The sequence below is a fragment of the Procambarus clarkii genome, chromosome 62 (genome assembly GCF_040958095.1).
Source record: "Procambarus clarkii isolate CNS0578487 chromosome 62, FALCON_Pclarkii_2.0, whole genome shotgun sequence".
In the NCBI taxonomy this organism is placed as follows: domain Eukaryota; kingdom Metazoa; phylum Arthropoda; class Malacostraca; order Decapoda; family Cambaridae; genus Procambarus; species Procambarus clarkii.
The window spans coordinates 407316-417626 of NC_091211.1; positions in this window are offsets into that span (position 1 = coordinate 407316).

A 10311-nucleotide genomic window follows, 5' to 3' on the forward strand; every position below is an offset into this window, starting at 1 on the left:
AGACACTGGCCTCATCCGTCAATAAAGCAATTAGGGATTTTCCTAGGGCTGACAACCTAGTCCGCCTCCCCAAACACACCAAACACCGCCGAGGCAGACCAAGTACGACAATCAGCGACAACAGAAAATTAAGTACCCAAGTCAGCAAGAAAATTGAAGAGGGCAATACAGTCGGGGCACTCAGGTTGATCACAAGTGAGGACAAAATTTTGCCCAGGGATGAAACCACAGCCCAAGCACTGAGAGAAAAACACCCCGTCAGGGCCGTAGGTGGACCTCCCCCACAGGTCAGGCTCGCCCCTAATCAGGAACCTCTCGTCCTCCGGGAGTCAGAGGTTTATAAAGCTATCGTTTCATTTCCCCCGGGCTCCTCAGGAGGCTACACAGGGGTAAGACCTCAACATGTGAAGGAAATGGTGAACCCTGTTCTTGGCCCAGCTGCAGAAGCGCTCCTGACAGAAATCACAACGTTTGTCAACAACTGCCTCGCCGGGTTAATCCCTGATGAAATCAAACCATTCTTCTTTGGTGCATCCCTATGTGCCCTCAAAAAGAAGGGGGGAGGAATCAGACCCATTGCCGTTGGTAATACCCTTCGCCGCCTAGTTGCAAGGGCTGCTGTCAGAAGTATCCGAACGGAAGCAGCCACCATGCTGCAACCCAACCAGCTGGGGTTTGGAGTCCCCCAAGGCTGTGAAGCAGCGGCTCATGCTGCACGAGCCTACATTAGCTCTCTTACTGAAGACCAGGCAGTAGTAAAATTAGATTTTAAAAACGCTTTCAACTCGGTCAAAAGGGAAGCAATCCTCACTGCAGTCCAGGAACATTGCCCAAGCATTCTCCCGTTTGTGTCAGCAGGCTACAGCAAAGACTCAACCCTCCTGTTTGGCAAACATGAAGTCACCTCAGCAGAGGGAATTCAACAGGGTGACCCACTTGCACCGTTCCTCTTTTGCATAGCGGTTCGAGAAATTACAACCAGACTGTCCAGCGAGCTCAACATCTGGTTCCTGGATGATGGCACTCTGGCAGGCACACAAGATTCCCTGCTAGAAGACTTACAGCTGGTGAAGACACGGGGGGAGTCCATGGGTCTCGTTCTTAGCCCCTCCATGTGCGAAATTATTGCATCTAGTGAAGTAATCATTAGAGCAGTGAAATCAGTTCTACCAGAAGCCTCAGTCGTTAAACCTACCGACAGCACACTACTCGGAGCACCTCTGGGCCACAATGCCATTGCTGCAGTCCTTGACGAAAAGTTTAGAGACCTAAAGGGGATGGAAGAGAGAATTGGGGACTTGGACTCCCACGATGCCCTCTACCTTCTCACAAAGTGCCTTACCCTGCCCAGGCTAACATACTTCTTAAGGTGTGCACCAACTTTTGGCAACCCACTTCTAAATCAATATGATGAGCTCCTCAGGTCAATATTCAGGAAGGCGCTCAACCTAGATTTAGATGACAGTCAGTGGGACCAAGCAACACTACCAGTGAGATTTGGAGGGATAGGCATACGAAAGGCAACTGAGGTAGCACTTCCAGCATTCTTATCCTCATGTACAGCAGCCAACGAATTGGTAGGGCAGATCCTACCAGAGCGTATGAGAGAGACAGCGGGAACTCATGATCAAACGTTCATCGAAGCAGCCAGACAATGGGACACCATTGCACACCCTCAACCCCGACCACAAGTCCCAAAAGACCACAAGCAGGCCCACTGGGATAGCCCCATAATGGAAAAGACTGTCACAGCAATGATTGACAACGCTGATGCTGAAAACAAAGCCCGCCTCCTAGCGGTAACAGCACCCCACGCCGGGGATTTTTTATTTGCTGTGCCCAATGCAGCCCTGGGAACTCGCCTCAGTCATGACGCTCTCCGCATTGGAGTTGCCCTTCGCCTTGCCGCCCCCATCCTCACCGAACATAGGTGCATCTGCGGAACTGCGATGGCAGACCAATATGGTCGTCATGGTCTGGTATGTCGTAAATCACAGGGTAAAATTGCAAGACATGAAGAAGTCAACGACATCATCAAGAGGAGCCTCGCCACAGCCCGCTGCCCGGCACAAAGAGAACCACACTTATCCAGACCTAACGACCCTCAGAAGCGCCCTGATGGGGTCACCTTGCTACCTTGGAAGGATGGTAAGCAAGTGGTATGGGACTACACGTGCGCTGCCACACTGGCCAGTACCTACCTCCACTACAGCACACGTGAAAGCGGTGGTGCTGCTTCTTTCAGGGAATCGCAGAAAATTATTAAATACAGAGGTCTAGCACACTGCTACAGCTTTGTTCCGATCGGCTCGGAGACCCTCGGTTCGTGGGGAAAATGTGCATTGAAGTTCCTGAAGGAATTGGGGGACAAATTGATCAGCGCTACAAAAGACCAGAGAGCAAAAAGTTTCTTGTTCCAGCGCCTCAGTGTTGCGATTCAGAGGGTAAATGCCTGTTGCGTCTTGGGCACTAGTCCAACTTCAGAGGAATTCGAAGAAGTGTTTGACTTGCAACAATGATCGAACCCGTCTGTGACATTCATCAATGTTTCCCATTGTTGTGTTCTTCAAGAGATCCATAACCTTTAAGCACCTTTTAGCATTATTATTTTTGTATCAACCCATGTATATCTTGTAACCATCAAATGCATAATAAAGGACAAAAAATATTCAAGGAAGGGGGTGGTAGGAGAAAAGCACACAGAAACTGTATTGGAGGGGATCTAAACATTCCCTCTATTGCGTTATGCGTGGTTTCCTCCGAGGCTATGGGTCCCCCTTCTTCCAGCTATATATATATATATATATATATATATATATATATATATATATATATATATATATATATATATATATATATATTTGTAGCAGTCTTTCCTGTAGACATATATTATTAAATATGACCGAAAAAGTAAGATTAATAATTCTAACACGAATTTTCTCAATCTTTCGTACATTTCTTTTCACTGTTGGAGGTAAATCAAAAATCAATTCTCCAAAATTCATTTTTATTTCGAGTCTGACGCGACATGAGCGCGTTTCATAAAACTTATTACATTTTCAAAGACTTTAGTTTACAAATACACAACTGAATAGAACTTACACATCTCCGATTTTATATCTACATTTTAGTGAGGTGGATGGGGTGAGGTGGCATTAATATGGTATCAACACAAGACAGAACAAGAGGTGGCATTAATAGGGTATTAATTTCATCAACACAAGACAGAACACGAAACAATGGGTATTGAATAGAAGTGTATGTAGAAAGCCTATTGGTCCATATTTCTTGATGCTTCTATATTGGAGCGGAGTCTTGAGGTGGGTAGAATATAGTTGTGCATTAATTGGCTGTTGATTGCTGGTGTTGACTTCTTGATGTGTAGCGCTTCGCAAACGTCAAGCCGCCTGCTATCGCTGTATCTATCGATGACTTCTGTGTTGTTTACTAAGATTTCTCTGGCGATGGTTTGGTTGTGGGAAGAGATTATGTGTTCCTTAATGGAGCCCTGTTGCTTATGCATCGTTAAACGCCTAGAAAGAGATGTTGTTGTCGTGCCTATATACTGGGTTTTTTGGAGCTTACAGTCCCCAAGAGGGCATTTGAAGGCATAGACGACGTTAGTCTCTTTTAAAGCGTTCTGTTTTGTGTCTGGAGAGTTTCTCATGAGTAGGCTGGCCGTTTTTCTGGTTTTATAGTAAATCGTCAGTTGTATCCTCTGATTTTTGTCTGTAGGGATAACGTTTCTATTAACAATATCTTTCAGGACCCTTTCCTCTGTTTTATGAGCTGTGGAAAAGAAGTTCCTGTAAAATAGTCTAATAGGGGGTATAGGTGTTGTGTTAGTTGTCTCTTCAGAGGTTGCATGGCGTTTCACTTTCCTTCTTATGATGTCTTCGACGAAACCATTGGAGAAGCCGTTGTTGACTAGGACCTGCCTTACCCTACAGAGTTCTTCGTCGACTTGCTTCCATTCTGAGCTGTGGCTGAGAGCACGGTCGACATATGCGTTAACAACACTCCTCTTGTACCTGTCTGGGCAGTCGCTGTTGGCATCTAGGCACATTCCTATGCTCGTTTCCTTAGTGTAGACTGCAGTGTGGAAACCTCCGCTCTTTTCCATGACTGTTACATCTAGAAAGGGCAGCTTCCCATCCTTTTCCATCTCGTAAGTGAAACGCAGCACAGAACTCTGCTCAAATGCCTCCTTCAGCTCCTGCAGATGTCTGACATCAGGTACCTGTGTAAAAATGTCGTCAGCATACCTGCAGTATATGGCCGGTTTCAAGTTCATGTCGACTAAGACTTTTCTCTCGATGGTACCCATGTAGAAGTTTGCAAACAGGACACCTAGGGGAGAACCCATGGCGACCCCATCTACTTGCTTATACATGTGCCCATCCGGGCTCAAGAAGGGTGCCTCTTTAGTACAAGCTTGGAGTAGTTTCCTCAGAATATTTTCTGGTATGTCAAGAGGAGTACAGGCTGGATCCCGATACACTCTGTCGGCTATCATCCCGATTGTCTCGTCCACAGGTACGTTGGTAAACAGCGATTCTACGTCCAACGAGGCTCTTATCCCTGTGGCCCGTGTGCCCCGCAGTAAGTCAACAAATTCCTTTGGAGACTTCAGGCTGAAGGCGCAGGGAACATAAGGAGTCAGCAGGCCGTTGAGTCGCTTCGCCAGTCTGTACGTGGGTGTGGGTATCTGGCTAATGATTGGCCGAAGTGGGTTTCCAGGCTTGTGTGTCTTGACATTTCCATACGCATATCCAGGTTTATATTCCCCAATGATCTTTGGCTGGTGGAGTCCGGATTTCTTGGCGTTCACAGTTTCGATCAGTTTGTTGACCTTTGCTTTTAATTCGGCTGTAGTGTCCTTCGTTACCCTTTGGAACTTAGTTTGGTCTATATACTAATATATATATATATATATATATATATATTTATGTTGTACCTAGTAGCCAGAACGTCGTACTCGGCCTGCTATGCAAGGCCCGATTTGCCTAATAAGGCAAGTTTTTCTGAATTAATATATTTTCTCTAATTTTTTTCTTATGAAATGATAAAGCAACCCATTTCATTATGTATGAGGTCAATTTTTTTTATTGGAGTTAAAATTAACTTAGATATATGACCGAACCTAACCAACCCTACCTAACCTAACCTATCGTTATAGGTTTGGTTAGGTTAGGTAGCCGAAAAAGTTTGGTTAGGTTAGGTTAGGTAGTCGAAAAAACATTAATTCATGAAAACTTGGCTTATTAGGCAAATAGGGCCTTGCATAGTAGCCTGAGAAGTGTGTTCTAGCTACTAGGTACGACATATATATATATATATATATATATATATATATATATATATATATATATATATATATATATATATATATATATATATATATATATATATATATATATTTCAAGCTCACGGGTCCCTTGTTGTTTCAATGAGCCTAGAACCCAGTTCCTTCAAAAAACTGGTAGCACTTTTACCCCAGGCGCCGAGTGTCTCAGAAGCAATGGGGACAAAATTGTAGTGGTGATCCAGTTCTCTATACTTACGGAATTTGGCTGCTTCCCTGTGTGTGGCAGCGCCACCTGTTTGTGCAACACTGAGGTTAATGTAGGTGTTAGCCAGGGTTGATATGCACGTGTAGTCCCATACCAACTGCTTGCCATTCTTCCAGGGGTTCACTGTGATACCATCCGGGCGACCAATAAGAGCATCAGAGTTACGGCGCGTTAGGTAACGGGGCTCTCTTTCAGCTGGGCATCCAGCTGTGGTGAGGCTCCTCTTGATGATGTCGTTAACTTCATTGCACCTCGAGTGCCATGCCCCTGTGCTTTGGCAGAGTAGGCAATGGTGGCCGTACCTGTCAGCCACCACCTCGCCGCAAATACACCTATGTCTGGTGTGGATTGGGGCAGCAAGGCGGAGGGCCACAGCAATTCGGAGGGCGTGTGGTGTGAGACGCGTGCCAGTTGCCGACATTGGGGTTGCTAACAGGAAATCCCCTGCATGTGGTGCTGCTACTGCTGTGAGGCGAGCAATGTCGTGTTGTGTTGTTGCAGCACCCAGGCACTCTGCAGCAACTTGGTCTACAATGGGGCCATCCCAGCTGGATTGCTTGTGGGCTTTTGGGGATGGTGGTTGAGGTGATTGGCCTGCACGAGAGGCCCACTCTGTGGCACAGCATGTACAATTGGGATCATGTACATGTGTGTATATATATATATATATATATATATATATATATATATATATATATATATATGTCGTACCTAGTAGCCAGAACGCACTTCTATGCCTACTATGCAAGTCCCGATTTGCCTATTAAGCAAAGTTTTCATGAATTAATTGTTTTTCGCCTACCTAACCTACCTAACCCAACCTAACCTAACTTTTTCGGCTACCTTACCTAACCTAACCTATAAAGATAGGTTAGGTTAGGTTAGGTAGGGTTGGTTAGGTTCGGTCATATATCTACGTTAATTTTAACTCCAATAAAAAAAAATTGACCTCATGCATAATGAAATGGGTAGCCGAAAGCTTTTAGGTAGCCGAAAAAGTTAGGTTAGGTTAGGTTAGGTAGGTTAGGTAGCCGAAAAAACATTAATTCATGAAAACTTGGCTTATTAGGAAAATCGGGCCTTGCATAGTAGGCTGAGAAGTGCGTTCTGGCTACTAGGTACGACATATATATATATATATATATATATATATATATATATATATATATGTCGTACCTAGTAGCCAGAACTCACTTTTTGGCCAACTATGCATGGCCCGATTTGCCTAATAAGCCAAGTTTTCCTGAATTAATATATTTTTTCTAATTTTTTTCTTATGAAATGATAAAGCTACCCATTTCATTATGTATGAGGTCAATTTTTTTTTATTGGAGTTAAAATTAACGTAGATATATGACCGAACCTAACCAACCCTACCTAACCTAACCTAACCTATCTTTATAGGTTAGGTTTGGTTAGGTAGCCGAAAGAGTTAGGTTAGGTTAGGTTAGGTAGGTTAGGTAGTCGAAAAACAATTAATTCATGAAAACTCGGCTTATTAGGCAAAATGGGCCTTGCATAGTAGGCTGAGAAGTGAGTTCTGGCTACTAGGTACGACATATATATATATATATATATATATATATATATATATATATATATATATATATATATATATATATATATATATATATATATGTCGTACCTAATAGCCAGAACGCACTTCTCAGCCAACTATGCATGGCCCAATTTGCCTAATAAGCCAAGTTTTCATGAATTAATGTTTTTTCGACTACCTAACCTACCTAACCTAACCTAACCTAACTTTTTCTGCTACCTAACCTAACCTAACCGATAGAGATAGGTTAGGTTAGGTTAGGTAGGGTTGGTTAGGTTCGGTCATATATCTACATTAATTTTAACTCCAATAAAAAAATTGACCTCATACATAATGAAAATGGGTAGCTTTATCATTTCATAAGAAAAAAATTAGAAAAAATATATTAATTCAGGAAAACTTGGCTTATTAGGCAAATCGGGCCTTGCATAGTAGGCTGAGAAGTGCGTTCTGGCTATTAGGTACGACATATATATATATATATATATATATATATATATATATATATATATATATATATATATATGTCGTACCTAGTAGCCAGAACGCACTTCTCAGCCTACTATGTAAGGCCCAATTTGCCTAATAAGCCAAGTTTTCATGAATTAATGTTTTTTCGACTACCTAACCTACCTAACCTAACCTAACCTAACATTTTCGGCTACCTAACCTAGCCTAACATATAGAGATAAGTTAGGTTAGGTTAGGTAGGGTTGGTTAGGTTCGGTCATATATCTACGTTAATTTTAACTCCAATAAAAAAAAATTAACCTCATACATAATGAAATGAGTAGCTTTATCATTTCATAAGAAAAAAATTAGAGAAAATATATTATTTCAGTAAAACTTGGCTTATTAGGCAAATCGGGCCTTGCATAGTAGGCTGAGAATTGCGTTCTGGCTACTAGGTACGACATATATATATATATATATATATATATATATATATATATATATATATATATATATATATATATATATATATATATATATATATATATATATATACCCTACCCTATTAATACCCTATTATACCCCATTAATACCCTATTATACCCTATTAAAATACCCTATTATACCCTATTAATGCCAATCAGTTTCGTCATGATTAACCGGCCACAGGCACAAAATATCGTCAACGTACCTGTACCAAAGCAAATTTGAGGGTAAAATCCTGGGAAGGATATTTGCTTTGGTACAGGTACGTTGACGATATTTTGTGCCTGTGGCCGGTTAATCATGACGAAACTGATTTTCTCAATCAAATCAATTCGCTGGTTCCATCAATTAAATTCACAATTGAGAACGAAGTGAATGGTGTTCTGCCTTTTTTAGACATCATGATTCATAGAATTGGTAGAAGTTTCAAATTCAATGTGTATAGGAAACCTACCAATGTGTGCTCGTATGTACATTTCTATTCAAATCATCATGTTCAGGTCAAGTGGGCAGTTTTTTCTGGTATGTTTCTCAGAGCACTGAGAGTTTGTAGTCCGGAATTTTTCGATGAAGAAATAGCAAATATATTTGAAATTGGGAAGAAGTTAAAATACCCAAAATCGATCTTGGATCTTGCGTTTGGTCAAGCAAAAAGGACTTTCTACAAACAGACTACTAAGTCGAAACCAGAACTGAAAAATTCGTTGGTATTACTATATTCTGAGGGTCTAGTAAATCTTGCCCCAGCCCTGAAGAACCTTAATATTAATCTAGTGTTCAAAAATGATAATACAGTTAAGTCCATGTTAAATAAGAACTCGCCCTCGTCTGTAGCAGGTTGTGTGTATTCCATCCCTTGTAATGAGTGTGCATGTGTTTACATCGGCCAGACAGGTAAAACTCTTTCCTCGCGTTTAAAACAGCATTCATACGCTATTCGTACAGCCCAGCAATCCAGTGCATTGTATTTACATTTCAGTTTATGTAATCATTCTATCGACTTCACAGGGGCAAAATGTATTGTTAAAAGTAAGGATTTTGTTGAACGAAACGTGATCGAGTCTGCACTGATCAAACATTGTAACAACAGCCTTAATGTGAGCCCCGGTATGTACAAGTTGGATCCCTATTTAAGCCTCAATATAGCACGTCAAAACAATATAGCAATCATTTAAACATGTATGGCACTTGGAGATATTAATAGGAGCTGCCTTGTATGGGCCAATAGGCCTTCTGCAGTTACCTTCTTTCTTATAATTCCTTTCCTCCACTTATTTTTGGTGGTCAGGTGATCTGCCCAGGCGGATATAAAGGTCTGATCAGCAATCTTATCCTCATTCTACTTTGCTCTGATGAAGGCGAATTAGCCGAAAACGCGTTAAGCATTTTCTATTTTTCATATGTGGTTATTCTGCATACTTGGATCAGTGTTTTTGTGATCATTGTTGCATATATATATATATATATATATATATATATATATATATATATATATATATATATATATATATATATATATATATATAAATTATTTGTATAATTTGGTAGCAGTCTTTCCTGTAGACATATATTATTAAATATGACCGAAAAAGTAAGATTAATAATTCTAACACGAATTTTCTCAATCTTTCGTACATTTCTTTTCACTGTTGGAGGTAAATCAAAAATCAATTCTCCAAAATTCATTTTTATTTCTAGTCTGACGCGACACGAGCGCGTTTCGTAAAACTTATTACATTTTCAAAGACTTTAGTTCACAAATACACAACTGAATAGAACTTACGCATCTCCGATTTTATATCTACATTTGAGTGAGGTGGAAGGGGTGATGTGGCATTAACACAAGACAGAACAAGATATGGCATTTATAGGGTATATATATTATTTATATATATATATATATTATTTATATATATATATATTATTTATATATATATATATATATATATATATATATATATATATATATATATATATATATATATATATATATATATATATATATATATATATATATATTTATATATAGGGCATATGTTTTTGTATTTTTGCTGATTTGTTAGTAAATAATAAAAGAAATATAAATTATTTGATTTTTTTTACCCTTAAATTGGTTTTAATATTTAAATTGAAAATAATAATATAATATAAAATAAAATAAAAATAATAATATAATATAAAATAATATAATTTAATTTCAAGAAATTTAACTTTAAACACAAAGATGTAAAAAGGTTTCAG